This window comes from Lissotriton vulgaris, chromosome 5, assembly GCF_964263255.1.
Source record: "Lissotriton vulgaris chromosome 5, aLisVul1.2, whole genome shotgun sequence".
Lineage (NCBI taxonomy): Eukaryota > Metazoa > Chordata > Amphibia > Caudata > Salamandridae > Lissotriton > Lissotriton vulgaris.
The window spans coordinates 312,648,157-312,664,930 of NC_141693.1; positions in this window are offsets into that span (position 1 = coordinate 312,648,157).

Sequence of the window (16,774 nt, forward strand, 5' to 3'; positions counted from 1 at the left end):
ACACTTTCACAAGAGAACAAAAGATTGTGCAGTCCAGTATCTAAGGTGCCATTCGACCAAAGGTTAAAATCGCCCAGAATAATCAGTTTGTTGTCGGAAGTCGCCATGTTGGTGAGGGTGTTGAGTAGGGATTGTTGATGCTGGGAGCTAAAGGCCCCAGGAGGTCGATAACAGATAATCACCGTGAAAGTAGCCCCTGTGTGACTGTCAATAGAGAGGCCAAGGAGCTCAGTCCCAACAACGGAGTCCCAATATAGAATGTTGATATGCCAGGAGGCTCTGTAGATAACTCCCACCCAACCACCTCGGCCTTTCGGTCTGGGCAGGTGTAACATTTTGTAATCCTGCGGGCAAGCCCAGCCAAGTTCGATTTCGCAGTCAAGGTGGGTCCAAGTCTCAGTGAGGAACAGGGAATCTAACTGATGGGTATCCACCAGTAGTTGGATTTCTTCGGCGTGCTTAGGCAATGATCTGACATTCAGAAGACCGCACAATAGCAGACCCCTGATCACAAAGTCTTTCAATGGGAGAGCAGTATCTGCGAATGAGAGGTGACCCTCATGCGCGTACTCACCCAGGTTAAGCAGAGTCTCCCGGGAGTATAGTGGAGGGGATGCACCCAAACTCGCGAAGAATGGAAGAATCAGACTACTTCCCTTACACAAGAGATTATCAGTGACTGCTTAAAGTGTGATAAAGGGATGGAAATCCCTTGTTTGAGTGGAGTGAGGCAAAGGGTGCACAGCATCAATAGGGAACACATCTTCTTAGATTCTAGTACAGTCAAAGCAGTGCCCAAAAAGGAATTGAGAGATGATCTCTACTTCCTATACCATAAAGAGAGGATTGACTTAGAATCTGTAAAATCATCTGTCCGCAATTATATGTCTATTGAACAGTATTGTCACCCTCTGCATATATATATCTCACCTTACCCATGAGTCGCTGGGATAGGAGCATATTATGCCACCTAAGAGCTGGAACTGTCAGATTTGTGCTTTGCTTTCTTCTTGGCTACCACCCCAACCTTAATCAAATACCGTGTCCTTGTGATGGGAGGAGTGGCCAATCAATTGTACACTTTTAATTTTTTTGTGAGTATTATATTAAATATTCCAAGTGGCTTTTAAACCCCTATTTTAAAAAAAGACGGCCTATTTGTTTGGACAAGGCCTATCTATGTATAGCAACCTTGGATGATGCAGAACTGGTCTTCCCCACATGCACTTTTCTTAGAATAGCCATTAGAACACGTAAGTGCATGTTGGATCCTTGAGCCTCTTGACATAATTGCAAAATGTTTTAACGGTCTTAGTCCTATTCTTTCCCAATGAAATTACTTTTAACAGGCAGATTTACATTTTAATGATTGTGTAATATCGCTGTATACATTTTTACATTGTCATGTGTTCTTAAATTTTCAGACTGTTGGTTGTATTTGTTATAACTTTGTGCTTTTATGGGTACTAAGGTATCCAAATAAAGTTTAAGAACTGAACTGAACTGAGTGCAAGGTAAAAACTTGGACTAGGCAAACTAGTCACACACGAACGTGGTAAACTCAGAACTCTGCTGCACATTGATGAATAGTGCTACTGAGTTTGGCCCTCTTATCTAGGTCTGTGTGAAATCTAATGTTGTAATGCCTCACCTAGAACTAATAGTACTAGGAAGTATCAGGAGAAGTATTCCCACATCATTATAAGTACTTCCCTCTGGAATGAAGAAGAGCCACCTGATTCTGTGTTTCTGCCACAATTTCCAGATGTTTTATCCTCATTCCAAAGATAATTACCACATACATTTACAAGAGAAGTTTCTCTAGGGAAAACCCAAAGGTACAGGTCCTGCAAACATAATCAGAGTCCCAATGTGAGGGAAACTCCTCGTTTTGCCGGAATTTCGATTACTGCTACACTTGTCATTTTTTTTATTTTATAAAGTTTTATATAGCGCGAACCAGATCCAGAGGGATATCAGAGCGCTTTACAAAAGGATGAAAAGAAGAGTACTACTCCAGTAAAGAATGCCAAACAGTTGCAGTCACAAAATCACATACTAAAGATATACCGCGAGAAGAGAGGGAGAATACAGAGCCAATAAACAATGTCATATAGGAATACCCAACAGTTACAGTCAAAATATTCACAGACAGATGGACACATCAAGTAATGAAATAAACAGGCCAATACCAGGCAGCTACAGGGTGCAAGCCTTACAACCGAGAGGAGGATGGACGACAAACACAGGATGGTAAAAGTATGTAGAGTCAATCAACACCTGTTGAATGATCAGTGGAAGTGCGCAAATGCACATCGACCAAATTAGGGTAAAAATATGTTCATTAGGATACTTTTGGCTTCAAGTTTGAAAGCAGTTAATGATGATATTCTGCGCAAATCCGGTAGAAGAGAATTCCAGATCTTTGGTGCAGCACCTGAGAATGCTCGACAACAAGATCTCTTTTTATTCATGATACGTGGTTTCAGGAGGAAGTTGTTGGCGCTTCCTGATGCTCTCTCACCTCATGATAATTCCAGCTTTTGTGCTAGGTACCTGGGGATGTTGTCGTGCAGTGCTTTGTGCACCAGAACGATAATCTTTAACTGGATCCGGGCTTCATAGGGCAACCATTTAAGAGACTTTAAGACTGGGGAAAAGTGCTCATTTCGTTTGGTACCAGTAACTAGTCTGGCCGCAACATTCAGTGCTGACCTCAGTGGAGCCAGGGTGTACTTGGGAAGGTCGCAGAGCGTAGCGCTGCCATTGTCTTGTCTTGGCAAAATCAGTGCTTGGACTGCATGTTTGAAGTCATTTTGTGGAAGGAAGGGCTTGATATTTCTGAGTGTTCTCATCAAGTGATTAGCTCCCTTACATACGTTGCTGATATGATTTTTCATATTCAAGTGCTTGTCCAAGGTGATTCCGAGGGATTTGGCAGAGTCTATGATGAGAGGGGTGCAATTAAAAGCGGTGAGGTGAGTCAACCAAAGGTCTAGCAATCAATAAGCTTTATTCGGTTGAAACAAAGCAACCATAAAAGCACAGTGTAATTATTAAAATACATCCATATCTATACATTAAAAGGAAATACCATGCCAAGGAATAAATATGTACATACATACAATAAGTTTACAAAAATATAACACACAGTTTTTAGATTATACGAAAAAAGTGCAAAGTGCGTTAACAAGGAATTTCATTCATATAAAAAGGGGGGGATACAACCCTCACTCAATCGGCATGTAACCGGTCTAGACGTAACATCATTCCCCCACTTAGTGCCGCCTCCTCTGCAATTCTAAGCAGCCCCAGGCATCAGAGTTTTGTTATCAGACCTTTCAGGGGTCGAATTATCAGATCAATGCGAAAAGTGTTTCCATGTGGGTAGCTTATAGTTGCTGAGTGTATTATTGCCCCTACAGTAATTATTTCCTGTCTTAAATCTTACATCTCTGGGGTAAAAATCTCTCAATTCCCTTACAACTATTGGGCCGTCCCCCCTTTGTGGCTGCCAGCCCTGAAGATAATGGACAACCCGAGGATCCCTAAAGTTTACAAGAATCAGATCTCCCGCTATATCTTTGGTTAGAGGACCCAACCATTTCACCCTTCTGACATTCAGTATTTTCCCGTCTAAGTTTGGTGGAAGGGGCCTTTTCTTTGTTAACCAAAAAGATACCTTGTTTGCCAGCTCGGTTTGTCCCTCGATTTTTCCATTGCTTAATTCAGGCACGCCTGATAGAATGCAAACAAATGGAGCTGCGGCCAGCGGTAGGTCAATTTGATTAGTTTTCTTTGCCTATAACCATTATTTGAGAGAGTCCCCACTAAGGGCGTTGAATCTTTGGATGACTCTACACCTTTAACAGAGTTCAGTGGTATTTCCTTTTTTGGACTACTTCTGTTTGGTGTAGTTTGCCGAGTATTAGATGGTAATGACTTTTTAGATTTGTTATGTGCAGATGGCTTGGTTGGGGGAGTACTGCTTTGTGTCATACTTATAGGTAGATCGGCAGTGGCTGTGAGTTCAGCTTTGTTAGCACTTACCAGACTTTCTAAGAGGATAGCGTTCGCCTTCGTTGTTTCTTCTATATAGTTAACTTTTTCCCCGATAACCATGATTTTTTAACCAAAGGGGATATTAAAGATTTAATGATGTGTTCAATCAGGGTCAAATGGTCAGTTGGTGTTGAAGGTAGGGGAGAATCAGAGGTAGAACATGCCCTGAATGATTGCGGAGAAATAGTACAGACCGAAGGGGGACTTGCGTCCTGCTTTCTTTTGGTGGGGGGTGACTGAGGATTTGTAATAAAAATACTATCTTTATCTGTAATTGAGGAGTGGTTTCCCTGGTGGGTTACTTGGGGGTTAGGTAGTTTGTTAGGACTAGGACTTATATTTAATGGGGCACCAGTTGATTCGTTACCCTCTTGAAACAGGATGTAATTAGTTTTACAAAGCGCATTAAGTTCTTCCAATAGTGATAGCGATTGGCAGAAATTGGTTGTTACTAAAGGGGATTGATGGTAGAAATTTAAGTTATCCAAACTCCCGTTTCCAAGCCCCCCACGGGAGTTAGTATTATTTATGACCCCTTTGTCATCCATAATGTTGATAGCTTACGTATATAGCAGCAATATGGTAACAACGACAAACACCAGTACTGGACCAGTGTACAATGTCATAAGTCCAATTCTGTTAGGCGGAATGGGTATCAAGGCAGTCACGATTATGAGTCAGTATGATTTACCTCCTGTATCCAGTGGAATGTAGGACAATATGACAGCTCGGTGCCTCCTCCTTCGTAGTAGCCAAGAGGGGTGGCCCGTCCCGGCCTCCTTGTGCCTCTGAGGGCCGCAGAGGGCCCGCCCTTTGCTCGGGCTTAGCCCGGCGGCGCCCGCGCGCGCGTCCCGCGACGCGGGGGCTCTGGGTGGCCTTATGAGCACCTCCGGTGGCGGGACAGGGCGTGCGCGACTTCCGGTCGCGTGTGGCGGTGGGAAGTGTAGTCCGGGTGATTGTCTTCCCCCCCAGAAGCAGCACAGGAAGGCTGCGGCGCTCCAAGGACCCTCCGGGACTCCTGGGTCAGTTCTGTGTGTTCCCCGCTCCCCCGGGGCTCTGGGTGGCCTTATGAGCACCTCCGGGGGCGGGACAGGGCGTGCGCGACTTCCGGTCACGTGTGGCGGTGGGAAGTGTAGTCCGGGTGATTGTCTTCCCCCCCAGAAGCAGCACAGGAAGGCTGCGGCGCTCCAAGGACCCTCCGGGACTCCTGGGTCAGTTCTGTGTGTCCCCCGCTCCCCCGGGGCTCTGGGTGGCCTTATGAGCACCTCCGGGGGCGGGACAGGGCGTGCGCGACTTCCGGTCGCGTGTGGCGGTGGGTAGTGTAGTCCGGGTGATTGTCTTCCCCCCCAGAAGCAGCACAGGAAGGCTGCGGCGCTCCAAGGACCCTCCGGGACTCCTGGGTCAGTTCTGTATGTCCCCCGCTCCCCCGGGGCTCTGGGTGGCCTTATGAGCACCTCCGGGGGCGGGACAGGGCGTGCGTGACTTCCGGTCGCGTGTGGCGGTGGGAAGTGTAGTCCGGGTGATTGTCTTCCCCCCCAGAAGCAGCACAGGAAGGCTGCGGCGCTCCAAGGACCCTCCGGGACTCCTGGGTCAGTTCTGTGTGTCCCCCACTCCCCCGGGGCTCTGGGTGGCCTTATGAGCACCTCCGGGGGCGGGACAGGGCGTGCGCGACTTCCGGTCGCGTCTGGCGGTGGGAAGTGTAGTCCGGGTGATTGTCTTCCCCCCCAGAAGCAGCACAGGAAGGCTGCGGCGCTCCAAGGACCCTCCGGGACTCCTGGGTCAGTTCTGTGTGTCCCCCGCTCCCCCGGGGCTCTGGGTGGCCTTATGAGCACCTCCGGGGGCGGGACAGGGCGTGCGCGACTTCCGGTCGCGTGTGGCGGTGGGAAGTGTAGTCCGGGTGATTGTCTTCCCCCCCAGAAGCAGCACAGGAAGTCTGCGGCGCTCCAAGGACCCTCCGGGACTCCTGGGTCAGTTCTGTGTGTCCCCCGCTCCCCCGGGGCTCTGGGTGGCCTTATGAGCACCTCCGGGGGCGGGACAGGGCGTGCGCGACTTCCGGTCGCGTGTGGCGGTGGGAAGTGTAGTCCGGGTGATTGTCTTCCCCCCCAGAAGCAGCACAGGAAGGCTGCGGCGCTCCAAGGACCCTCCGGGACTCCTGGGTCAGTTCTGTGTGTCCCCCACTCCCCCGGGGCTCTGGGTGGCCTTATGAGCACCTCCGGGGGCGGGACAGGGCGTGCGCGACTTCCGGTCGCGTGTGGCGGTGGGAAGTGTAGTCCGGGTGATTGTCTTCCCCCCCAGAAACAGCACAGGAAGGCTGCGGCGCTCCAAGGACCCTCCGGGACTCCTGGGTCAGTTCTCTGTGTCCCCCAAAGGTCTAGCTTAAAGGGGTGGTTCAGAGGAATGATGAGAAGGAATTCAGTTTTGGAGGTGTTGAGCAGGAGGTGGTTCTCAGTTAACCAGTTTAGAGTAGAGGTTAAGGTAGCGATGAGTGAGATGATGTTATCCAGGGAAGAAACTTTTAGGTAAAGTTGTGTGTCGTCAGCGTACATGTGGAAGGGAATGTTCATGTCATTTAGAGAATTACCAAGAGGTTCCAAAAAGAGGTTGAAAAGGATAGGAGAGAGGGTACTCATGAGTACTGGATAGGGCTGGGAGAGGGAGTGGTTTGCCTTGACTCTTTGTGTTCTGTGATGGAGGAAGGAATAGAACCATTGTAGCACCAGACCCGAGAAACCCATCCTGTTCTTCGGAGTGGAAAGGAGGTTGTCGTGATTAATTGCGTCGAATGCGGAGGAAAGATCAAGGAGGATCAGGAGGCAGGAGTAATTTTGATCGAGTATATTTAATAAGTCGTCCATAACATGCGTGAGTGCTGATTCTGTGCTGTGCTCCTTCCGAAAGCCAGATTGATGTTGGTTAAGTAGTTGGAAATTCTCCATGTGAGCACAGAGTTGGGATTGTACACATCTTTCGAGTAATTTAGCTAGAGTGGGGATGTTAGATATGGGGCGGAAATTATTGAGATCAGATTTCTCAGCGGTTGTTTTTTTTAATATGGGTGATATCTGTGCTGCTTTTAGACAGTCTGGTATCGTGCCTTGGGATAGAGAAGCATTTACTATCCTTGTCCATGTGGGGATGAGAACATTCTTGATCTCTTTGAAGATGGTCGGGGGCAAAGGGTCACTGAAGTGGTTGGATGGATTGATGTTCTGAAGAATCGTGTCAAAATTACTAGAACCTGTGTTCTAGACACTGTATGCACTACTGTAGGGCTGCCTTCTAGTCCTATCTAATCAAACTTATACATAAACAAATACAATTGAACAACCACATTCTAACTCAAAATTAAATGGATATGTCAATTCTTTAATCCAGTAGTTTCTTTTTAAATAGTGAATTCTTGACATAAACTTGTAGGGGCAGATTTACATGGAACTGATGCGTCTGGGTAGATGCGTCAGTTTCCTTGCATCAGCACCGAATGTCCTTGCACCACTATGAATGCGATTTATTTACAATATGGCGCACCATGGCGCAAGGATTAACAGATGCGTCAGAAATTCTGCCGCATCTGTTGGTGCAAAAGTGACGCATTGCTGGAGTTGCTCATGAAAGTGACGCAACTCCAGCAATGCGCCACAATAGATGGGTGAGTCCCATTCAAAAAGCCCTGTGTCATTCCTTACGCCTGGTCTGAACAGGCGTAGGGATTTTGATGCGGTGAAGGCGTAAAGTGACACCGTGAAATCTTGTAGACTTCACTGCGTCAGTTCTACATGCCTTTTTGCGTGGAAACGCCCCCACCCTGCATACATTATACCTGACGCAGGTATAATGTGATGCAGGGCTCTACAACGTGACGCATCTCCATAGAGGCGTCAAGTTGTAAATGGGCCTCACCATTTACCCTGCAGCTGCGTCACAAAAGTGACGCAATGGCGGTGCAAAAGTCATGCAAGGTGCTTGTAAATCTGCCCGGTAATGTGGCCACGATCATGGATGAAATTGTGCACCGCTAATTAACAACTGTGCATGGTAATTAGTGGATGTGTAATTTGCATCAGAATCCGAGAAGAAGACCTTGGAGTGGGTAAAAAAGTCGGAGTGAGTCGGACAATGACCTGTGTTTACACATATTGGCATCCATAAGACCTTTGGCAATGAGGGCACACAGATCGTGGGTGACCAGTTTCCGTTCCTAGCGTCCATTTTCATGGTGCTCTAACCAGGGAGGCATGGGGGTAATAGGAAAATATGGTGGACAATATGGCGGAGTATACTTGTCCTATAATAAAGTCTCATGCATGCATCAATATTGTAAATGTAAACACAAATGTTCAAAATGTGATCAAAATCACACTGTGCCGCCCGCAATGTATGTTGAATGCAAAGGGAAATAGATATGGAAAATGACATGTAAAGAGTGGGCGTAATGGGGCTTTTGGAAAAGCCAATATTCCTGTAAAAACACAAGTATTGGGTAAGTGGCTTGCACACTACCTAGATAGAGAGAGCCCCGAATTTTTGTGACCTAGTTTTATGGAAGATTCCCTAGGGGGTACAATGGGTCTAAAGCAACTTCAGCATTATCTATGGAAGAACAAATAATCTCACAGCTGAATATGATTACTAAAAATGAAAACGACAATTTGGCCTCCAAAACAATCAATCTTGGGTAGAAAGAGATTCAAGAAAGGACTTCTAAAAGAAAGAAGATTGCACAGCAGGGTCAGGGCAGCTGAGATGGTGAGGAGTTGAAGAAGAGAAGTTGATGTGGCAAAGGGTGACATTAACTCTGCTTTTCCAGAACACTAAACACTGTTAATCATGAATACAGTGACTTAATTTGTATTTTATAACCTGCTATTTTAATTAAGGGTAATAAGTCACTACAACTGCGAATTGCTGTACAGGCATTTAGCTATGTGTCATATTATTGTAATGAATTGGTATTGCTTGAATGGCCATGGCTGCGGTAGCGAGCAATAACCGGGTCGCTGGGCCTTAATGCACAAGCACATTTTAGATATGCGGCTATTTGAGTACTGTATCAAATAAGTGCGCCGTTATTACAAGTGTGGTGGTGCTTATGTGTTTATGCACAATTCTTAGATAATTTGAAACTAATTGAGGACTATAAGAAGCTACTGGATTATGCTGCTAGTTAAAAATAGCACTACTACTGAATGCCTGCAGCACTATTTTTAAATTCCTTGTTAGTCACCTGTGATAAAGGAATTTTAGGTACATATATTGTTTTATTTTCAGTTTTATATGAAGCTTTAGATACATTTATATATATATATATACATATACATATATATATATATATATATATATATATATATATATATATATATATATATATATATATATATATATATATATATATATATATAGTTTTTTTTTTAAAGAAATATAATAGATTACACACAGCTATGAAGTATTAAGCAAGGACTATACATACAATAAGTCAATGTTCTGTGTCATAAATTACTATATTTTCGAATTGAGATGTACATACTACAGCCACATTTGGTAGGATATGTAATCTACTGTGATTTTATTGCTTGCACGTACTATGTATGCTTTTATGATTTATGTAAAAGAAATAAAGATTACAATTTCAACAACTCTGCTTTACCAATTTTGATGGTGCACCAGAATGGTTATCACTAGTTGGGAATGAATGCAGATGTCGGATATATAGATAAATCTGTGCCAATTTGATGCACAGTATTATGTGCATTTTTTAAACATTTAGTACAAGCTTGGAAAGGGTAGTGAGTTGGAGAACAGCAATGGATTTGTCTTTTGTAGTACTTGGACAACTTTCTCTTTGCTGGAGCTCACGATGATGTAGGATGGTGTCTAAAGATGTTCCATGAGTTTTTGATGATGGCGGATGAGGTTGGTGTGAGGCTGGTGAGTGAAAAGGCTGAAGGCTGTACAATTGTCTTGATGTTCTTGGGCACAGACCTAGGTGCCAGATGTACGAAGTGTTTTTGAGGCTGCAAACGGCCTAAATATCAAATTTGGGCTATTTGCGACCACAAAAAAAGTCTATTCTGATGTATCAAACCCAAATTGTAATTCAGTAAGACATAACTGATTCATAATTTTGGTTTGCCACCAAATACAGATTCTGTATTTGGAAGGGGCATGTTTAGGGCGCCCCTTCAAATTACAGAATTACAGTGGTATGCATTAATATTTTGCGACCAAATTCCTGTTGCAAAACATTAAGAGTTGGTAAGCCATTCACAAATGGGAAGGGGCCCCCATGAACCCCTTCCCCTGTGATAATGTTAAAAAAAATACCTTTTAATAGCAGGCAGTGGTCCACCAAACCACCACCTACTCCTAAAAAATGAGTGTCAAATGTTTCAGCATCCCGTATCCTTTTAAGGAAGACAGACCACCTCCTACACTTAAAAAAAATATTTTAAACATTTCAGCATCCTGTTTTTCTTTAAGGAAAACAGGCTGCATTAAAAAATATATAGATTGCTTTATTTAAAAGTAATCACAGACATGATGGCCTGCTGGTCAAGCAGGCCACCATTCCTATGATGTCTATCATTCCTAATGAGTCAAAAACTGCGACCTACCTCAATAATATTTATGAAGTAGGCCAATTTGCAATCCACTAGGAATCGCATATTTAAAAATTAAAAGTTCAATACATAAGCAATTTTTAAATTGTGATTCAGAAAAAAACGCAAATTGGAACTCGCTATTCCCAATGTTAGTACATCTGGGCCTAGATTAAATGGGGATAAAGAGCAGGTTGCCTGAAGAAAAACAGGCGGAATTGAGAACGCTGATTCATTAAGTAAAAAGAATGAGAAATTGTGAACTGAGGTCAAATACAGCAGATGTTAGGACAACTTAATGTAGCATGCAAGTTGTTCATGCCAGGAATGGTCTTTTGCAGAAGACTGGCACATTTTGTGAAAGGAGTGCACAAGCCTCACCATAGGATTCGTTTGAATAAGTAGGTGAGCAAGGTAGGTGAGTAATTTGAAATGTGGGAGAGATTTTATCACAAGAAGTATGTGCCTTGACAAAAAATACTGAGGGAGCAGTTTGATACTTTTTCTGGTGTAGCTGGTGCATCAGTATTTGGTGTATACTTGAACAGGTTTGGTGTGAAAAATGATGTCTCAAATGAAGATATGGCTTTGCTTTTTAAAAGTTTTTACTGGTTCTAGCGGTACTGGAACTATGTGGACTTGAATTTAGTGATAGGCGAGTGATGTTCATGATTGACAATGAAACAGTGGTGCTTGTGCTGAACTGATTGACAGCAAAATTAAAATGGCCGAACAAACTGTTGAGGGAAGTGGTGCTAAGAGCAAACAAAGTGCCTACTGGTATGGAACAACAGTGTAGCTAATTCCTTGTCCCATCCACAGTTGACAATATTCTGTGGGCTGGCCTTAGAATCAAACCACTGGGCAACAACAATGCTGAAGCATTTGTATTTGTTGGGTGCATGCCTATGGAGAAGTTGCTGGGAACTTTATTGGCACGTTCCACTGTGGGCACCTACAGAGCTGCGTTGGATGAATTTGTGGCGGGAGGAGCAGAATGAAGATCAAGTGGAAAGATACATGTTGCAGATGGTGAAAAAAATTGTCACCTTGGTCAATTGTGGGAATGCTAGCAAAGGTGCAGTTTTTTGGAAAGATGATTCGAGGATAGAAGTCAATAGGAGTAGAGATGTGTAACAGGATTTTGGAAGGTTGTGTAAGGCTAAGATGTAGAGAAAAGATGGCAGAACACTGAAAACATTTGGTATTGTTAGTAAACTGGTGGTTGTGTGATGGAAATATGCTATTGAGACTGTTGCCAAATGGGTACATATGTGGATAATTTAAAGCCGAGCAGAGTAAAAAAGCAAAGGGGCCAGCAGTTTGCTTGAAAAGATTGGAGGGTGAGATAGATCCTCTTGGAAATAGGTGAGATGGTTGAGAAGGAGGAGACAAAGAGTAGGGAAGGTCTTATTTGTCCATAGGTGTGGTGCTGCAGGCAAATAATATGAAACACTTACAGTGTTGTGACCAGGCCTCACATTTTGCGAGATGCAGAAAAGTGTGTTTGGGGCACACTCCTTTTGCATTGGTGCAGCTATAAAAGGAGTAATGACTGGCAAGAGCGAAGTGTTGAGGTTAGGTAGATGGAGGCCTGCAGTGCAAGGCGTATGTGAGGGAAGACAGAGGACAGGTCGGCAGCCAGTGATGTGTTACATTTTTTAGTTCAGATGTTGGGGCAGCATTGGCGAACTGGATCTGTGGGCACACCATAATGACCAGGGAAGAGTCCCGATGATAGGAGTTTCGGGAGTCAAATGGGTTTGTGTTTGAAGTAAGTAGACGTGACTTGGTCGGGTAGGGGATCGATCAGACAGCTGCAGTTGTTGCCGATGTTCTGGAAAATTTTAGGGAGGAAGGGTAGTCTGAATGTGTTCCTGATACACTTAGGTGGCAATGATTTACTGCAAGTAAAGGTACTGGCACTGGTTAAGATGATGAAGACGGGCTCAGTAGGGATAAGCAAGACGTCACTGGGTTGGAGAAACATTTGGACACCCTTATTACTGTGAAGAGTGTGGAGAAGGTCAGGGAAAAAATCTGTAGTAGATAGATAGGTCCTGGAGTGAGCTGAACAGAGCCATGAGAGGGTTCTGTGAACTGTTGAAAATCAGGGATATTAGATCACCATCTGATCTAGACCGAGTTGCCGGAGTTGTTTTGGAAGACGGCGTGCATTTGTCATTTGGCGGAATGGGAATATATTTGTTGGTGCAAATAGAGGTGGTGAGTGAGTTTGTACGGGAAGGATCTTGGATTTTGAGGGGCAGAAATAAACACCTAGGGCCTCATTTATGAGCCCTTGCGTCACTTTTATGCCGCCGGTGTGTCATTTTTTGTGACGCACCAGTGGCATAAAAAAATGCGCCTTCTTGCGTCATATTTACAAAGTGACGCATCTAGGTAGATGCATCACTTTGTAAACCCCTGCGCCACAATATACCTGCGCCAGGTATAATGTATGCAAGGGGGGCGTATTGACGCAAGGAAGGGCCGTAGAAGTGACACCGTGAAATCTATGAGATTTCATTGCGTCACTTTTAGGACACCGTTGCGTCAAAATCTGCGCCTGCCTCACAGCAGGAGTAAGACTGACGCAGACACTTTCCCATGGGGCTTGCTCCTTGTGAAAGGACGCATTGCTGGAGTTGCGTCACTATTGTGACACACTCCAGCAATGTGTCACTTATGCGCTTACAGATACGTCAGAAATACTGACGTATCTGTAACTCCTTGCGACATGATGCGTCATAAATTAAATATGACGCATTAGGAATGTCGCAAGCAGTGCGCACTCAGAAGTGACGCATCGCTGCTTTCACGCAGCGATACGTCATTTCTCTTAAATGAGGCACCTCGAGCAGTTTATTTTTGAGCAGAAGAAATTTAAAGAAACTCAACGTTGCCTTGGTTCACAGTAAGAGTTAGCACCCTGCACTGACCCCGAATAGGTGGGCAGGTTATAAGAAGGGCAAATGATTGCTGTAGAGAATGGATAGAAAAAAAGAATTGGAGGCACAGTAAAGGTGTGATCTCATCTACAAAACAAGCTACTCTTGTAAAATGTTGAAATGTGTGTTTAATATGTTGTCTAGATTAAAAAAAATAGACACCTCAATAAAGTGACCTTTTCACAACTAGGTGAGCTTCTGTGGGTCGATCTCCTTCTCCTACAGATATATTCATATTTTCTGAAAACAATACATAAGGAGAAAAGATTAAAGTTACCCTTTTCAAAACATGGAAAGTACAGCATGTCATTAATGTTCACATATTTGTTCCAGATTTATATACATTGCCTGAATAAAACAGCTATGAGGGCAGGAACGAGATTATCCATTATATAAAAAATTATTACTATGCAGCGTAGACTCAACATCCTGTGGTTCTGGGCAAATCACTTAATCTAACCGTGCCTACCAAAAAATTAATGTGCCCTAGTGTAATGTAACTGGTGCTCATGTAAAGCACTCCAATACCTTTGGGTTGAGTTTGCGCTATATAAATCTGCAAAACAAAAAAAAAACAGTAAAGCTGGGCTGAATATAAAGGCCACAAAATGTTCACATTCTAGTGCATTAGCAGTTCATTTTGTTGGTTAATCAATGGACCATCCAAACCTGCATACTTAAATAGGAATCCTATTAATCAATTGCTGAGCAAATCCTTAATGATGTGTGCTGATTGGCTCCCAACTGGTTAATATCTACAATTTAGAACCATGTGAGGAAACTGGGGAAAGCCTAGTCACAGACAATACAACGGTGTAGGCGTTGTTTACATAATGCATGAATGAGGGACTCTTCTAAAGCACAACACAGACCTCGACAAGATATCCTGGCACTACAGGACCAGGGAAAGATGGCAGGGCCAGATACAACCAGTAAACTTAGGAGAAGAGTCACATTAAAGAAAGCTGTCTGAGAAGGGAGATGATTAGGGATGGATCTGATTGGGGTGCCAAGCTGGTCCAAGCTTTTGCGACCGGGAAAGAGAAGGAAATTCCTTCAAATCTGGATCGTTTACTGTGAAGAAGTACTAAAAGACTGGAGGAAATAGACAACTATTATCATGAAGGAATAAACCTGATGAATCAAGATCTGATAAAAAGAGCTTCATGATTGGTTAGAGACTCATGACAAATGCACACAGATTTGAAGAGAATGCACTCTCAAATTGGGAGCCAGTGGAAGGTAGCGGAATGACAAGAGATGCGGATAACCGTAGGAAGTCCTAGGATATAGTAAGCTGCCACTGTGGAAGAGTGTGCAGCCATGCCATCAACCAAGAGAATGAGGAGACTCACTTATCACCAAAACCAGTGCAGCACAGTTATCCTTCAAATAACCTTCAACTTAAAATTACGCTGGTGCAAAATTTGTTCTAAACTGGCTGAATCTTACCTAATTACCAAACTTTGCATTGTGCGAAATACACACGTTTGATCAATTTCACAAATGAAGGCCAGGACAAGAGCATTTTGTCCTTGGTGACAAGAAGGCACGTAGGAACCCCAACCATACTCAGAAATGATCTCAGGTTGTTTCCAACAATACTCAGAAATGAACCCAGACTCTCCCCTACCCCTTGAACAATGATACTCATTTATGTGACTTTTGTATTGATTGTTTGAGAATGGGAACATGTGTAGACACAAGTCAGCAGCGTGTGTGGCGCAGAACTCAAATAATCAGATTTTGTAGGTTGGGATTTCAGTACAATTCAGGAGCAAAATTAGAGGGAACAAATTACAGACAGCTGAAAGCATTTGGACTTGAAGTGAAGAACCTGCTGAGAAGTGCAAATGACTTAAGGAGTATATGAAGCCAGGATCCAGATTGCGCTTTAATTGTATTACTGTAATTGATGATTGGCCGTACCCATGACACCATTTTCTGTGCTGCTCCAGTGCAGAAGCGGTCTGTGGCGTCTTTTTGTCATCGTGAACACATACATTAACTCAAAATATCTCTTAGTTGATGTATGTTTTGCAGATGTTAGAACTCGAAAACAGGGCAGTAATTAACTCTTTGTGTTTAATGAGTTGTGCTATTAGAAAAACATGCATTAACTCTAAGCAGTGCAAGAGGGTGCAGCTTCATTCTGCCTCTCGATTAGATGTTCTACTCGAGCGGCAGCTTCGTCAACGTGAATGGATGGTATCTCAGCGTGAGGGTTCACGTCAATCTGAGACTGTCTGCGTTGAGAAATCTCGCTGGGAGGTGGTCTAGCATTGGATTTTCCTCACTCACAATGACCAACTTAATGTTGGCAAGTGCAAATGAGTAAAAAACTCAGCTTGCAAGTTTTTCAGAAGTTCCCGTGCTCCACGGAGTGAGGAAAACTCTGCAAACTCCGTGAACGGAGCGGAGTTCACTGCCCAGGCCAAATTTCTAGTTAATGTATGCACAGAAGATGCTAAAAAAGCACTGTATAGATCAACGCAAAAAAACTCAATTATGATACAGCCCCAAAGGTACAACATTTTCCCAGGGATGAAGAGCGGGAGTTTGAAGACCACAGACCACACCTGAAGCACAATATCAGAGCAATATATGGGCTCAGAGCTACAACATTAATAAGAGAGGGAAGGCCACCAGAGCAATGTGATTCCTCAGATGCAGTTTTCCCGCATAATTTGGATTTTACCACACTTGCCACATAATCTGTTGCATCATTTGAAATTTTTGCAAAAAGCTTAAATTCATTAAAGGGTAATACAATTGTGCACATTGCAACTTTGTAAATGGCAACTTTGTGCCTTTCAGATGTGATTACAGTATTGAGGCAGTTACAGAAGTGAGAATTGTTGCTAAGATACTGCAAACATCCTTGATTGATGGACTAATGAGAACAGTTGTCTGCAGTGAGAGAACATCTTTAATTAAATGTAATATAAACAGGGTGGGAATAACGGGTAGTTCATGTTTACCAAAATGTTTTCTTTCTCTATTCACACAAATTCAAGATTACTTCACAGACACTACTACCAAGTAGTAGTTATTTAAGAGGACGTTCAAACTTCAGAACAATCCCAAATTTATGGTATACCATAAGTCCAATGTCTTGAATTCTACCGTGCCTCCTACTGTGACACATCAATGATAAGTAAGAAT